Consider the following 3198-nt stretch of genomic DNA (forward strand, 5'->3'; position numbering starts at 1 on the left):
CACAGTGATAAGACCTGAATAGCTGTGCTCCAAAATTCTCTTAAAAGATCACCTTTTCATTTACTTTCATTCTTTAAATTTCTTAAAATGTTAAAATGCTTTTAAACACTAATTCTAGTTACAAAGAAACATCTTAATGTGAATTTAATTAAGGCAGAACACAATACATGTCTCTGGCATTAGCAATGCCATACACCCAAGAGAAAGTATCTTTCACTAGACATTTCCTTTACCAGATACTCCCAAATGAAATGTCGTAAAAAACATGTAGAAAAGTCATTAAGTATGACTAATGGAATTACAAGAAAAAGAAATCTATAAGCTGAGCAGCATTTGTAGGTATCATCATGATAAAGAAAGCATTTCAAAAGCAAATGTAGAAAATATATCGGAATAATACAATGTTCAGGGTTGCAAGAAGTTAAAATAATCTAGGCCAAATTATTTTTTTCAAAAGTTGAAAAACAAACACGCATCTTAAATATGAAATAACCAGCAACTCAGCAGCACACATACACTGTAAAATAATAAAATTCTCCATTGTGTCTATGTAAAAATATGGAGCCTTTCACCAAGAATAGGAAATAACTCACTCCCCAAGCTCAAATTATTTTAACTCTGAAAAGGTTCAAAACAATTTGGATGATTTTAAGATAGTTCTTCAACAAAAGATATCATATAGCAGGAATACCATACCAAAAATCTAACACAAACATCAAAATTTGCACCTAAAAAAGAAACACTAATTGAAAATAAAAACAGGTTTTGCATTCTAAGGTAAATCAATACACAAAAACTATTTTAAAAGTAACATTTTTCCTGATTACAAACTATTCCCTATTCATTATTACCTGTTCATTATAGAAAAATATGAAAATAATAGAAAGTGAAAAAAAAAAATTCAGAATCTCACAACCCAGAAGTAACCACTCTCTTTTCAATGCTTATTGTTACCTTTTTTTCCAAGGACAATTGCATGTGATTTTTTTTGTAGTATTCCATTGTACAGCTATATCTCAATTTAGTTCATCAGTCTTCAAATGCTGAACACTGAGGTTGTTTCCAATTTCTTGCTACCATAAATAACACTGTGAAGAACATACTTGTACACAAATCTTTGAGCATTTTTCAGATTTCGTCCTAGAAAGAAATTCATCTAAATGAAACTGCTAAGTCAAAGGGCTTGCACACTTCTACGGCTGTCAGTACATATATCAGTCTGCTCTCCAAAAAAAGTACCAATTTAAACTGTGACCGAAGGGTATGAAGGTCCCAGTTTCCCCCCAGTCCTAAGCAACACTTTTTCCCCCAATATTTTTAATCTTTGTAAATCTGTTAACTGAAAAAAAAATGATCATTGTTTTATTTGTATTCCTTGATTTCTAGTGCGGTAGAACATAATTTCATAATTATTGGCCTTTTGAGTTCCTTCTTTTGTTCATTTTCCTGTTGGGAGAAATATCTTGTTCTCATTATTTGTATGAGTTCTTTATATGTTAAAAATATCAACCCATAATACTTTGTCATATCTGTTAAAAATATTTTTATTTCAACATTAACCTTTCGTTTCCAGCATTTTGTCATAAAGAAGTTTTAATATTTATGTAGTAAAATTGATCAATATTTTCTTTAATGGTTTATTCCATACAAGCTACTTTTGTCCTGTTCAAATTTACCATTCTACTATATTACCAATATTATGTTTTGTCCAAACTGGACCTCTTTATGTTTGGGTTATAAGAATTCAATACAAAATTTCAATTCAGCACAAAATTTTAAATGTGGGCTTAAAGTAATGCTATCTGACTTAAGGATCCATTCCTTTAAAACTATGTGCTTTCTCTGGTATTGCAAAATCAACGGATCATGCTTCATCACCAATTCAACATGTTAACTGTAGTTGTCATTCAGGAAGGCAAGTATTTTCTATTTTGTTTTGACTCCAACAGTTAAGGAAGAAGACTGATCTCTATATACATTACAATGAAATTGGCATTTTAGTTGATAAACTCACTACAAAAAAACTCTTACCTTTAAAATATGCCTATATTCAGGGTTTCCATATATAGTTACATAATTGAAACAATAACAACAGAAAAAAAGGAGGGGGATACTTGGGGTGTATCCCTATATACTAGACCTTCCCTGTTTTGGCGGGTTAGGCTCTACAACGTCCAATTCTCCCTGTAATTCTCCCTCCCTTTCCACCAGAATGAGATCACAAATCCTAAAGACATAAAGCCACAGGGCAAACTGACTATTTCGTTTTCTAAAGAGCTGTGTATTTCTGTAGATCTCTTGCTTGACACTTTTTCCAAGCTAAATGATGACCCAAAGATTTTCAAAAACATTAAAGAAAAAGAAAAAAGAGAAAAGAATGGAGATAACATTATTTCTGAGAGAATATGTTGTCAAATATTTAAAGTTATGAATATCTTACAGAATGCTGTATTATAAAGCTGATAAACTCCAATTTTCAGTACTTTAGCAGATTAAGTGCTCATCAGTTTCTTTTCATATATGCTACCATGACATGTCTGAAGGTAGCCTATTTAAAACATTCCCCCCAGGCTGGATTTCAAAAATCCTATTCTTCACAAAAATATAGTGATTTGCCACTGGTTTTAGACTCTGAATTTTAGACAATGCAAAATAGTTTTTCACAAACTTTCTAATTTACTCTCACCTAAAGGCTGGAAAACCCCACTGGAGGTTTTTTACACTCATCAGACATAGGAAAAAAAATATTTTTTTTAATTGTAGGGTCCCACTGACACAAACAAGGAAATTCTGAGTTATAGATATTTCACATTATGCTTTTTCCACTGACATTGTAACTTCTGTCAACATTCAAAGAAAATTCAACCCTGGTCAAAGGTGACAGTTTGACAATCCTGGAAGCCAACATGCTCTGTTTATTTGGCAAAATTTATATTCTCAGTGCAGGGAATTGAAGTTTTTCTCGTCCCTATACTGGATCTCCCAAATTCAAATCACTATACTTGAGGGTTGCACGTTAGGTTTCCACGAATTAACTACTCAACCTCCCACTCCCCCATCATCACCCCCCAGACCCACCATCAAGGAAAAGTGCTGAGAGAAAATAAGCATCAGATTTGAAAAGGAATACATTTCTGAGACTAGTTACAAAGCTCTAAATACACAATAATTAGTTCTGTTGCCTTAAAAATTAGCCCA

At 32.2% G+C, this 3198-nt stretch overlaps 1 protein-coding gene across 1 annotated transcript in view; it reads right to left on the reverse strand.

The window, feature by feature from the left end:
• STAT5B (signal transducer and activator of transcription 5B) overlaps positions 1 to 1074 on the reverse strand; it is a 57507-nt gene extending 56433 nt beyond the window's left edge. Inside the window, 1 exon segment of the mRNA XM_037808180.1 lies at positions 955 to 1074. The gene's annotated coding sequence lies outside the window, so the exon portion shown is untranslated.
• Positions 1075 to 3198: the final 2124 nt, after the last annotated feature.

Source organism: Choloepus didactylus, chromosome 18, assembly GCF_015220235.1.
Source record: "Choloepus didactylus isolate mChoDid1 chromosome 18, mChoDid1.pri, whole genome shotgun sequence".
NCBI classification, from domain to species: Eukaryota; Metazoa; Chordata; class Mammalia; order Pilosa; family Megalonychidae; genus Choloepus; species Choloepus didactylus.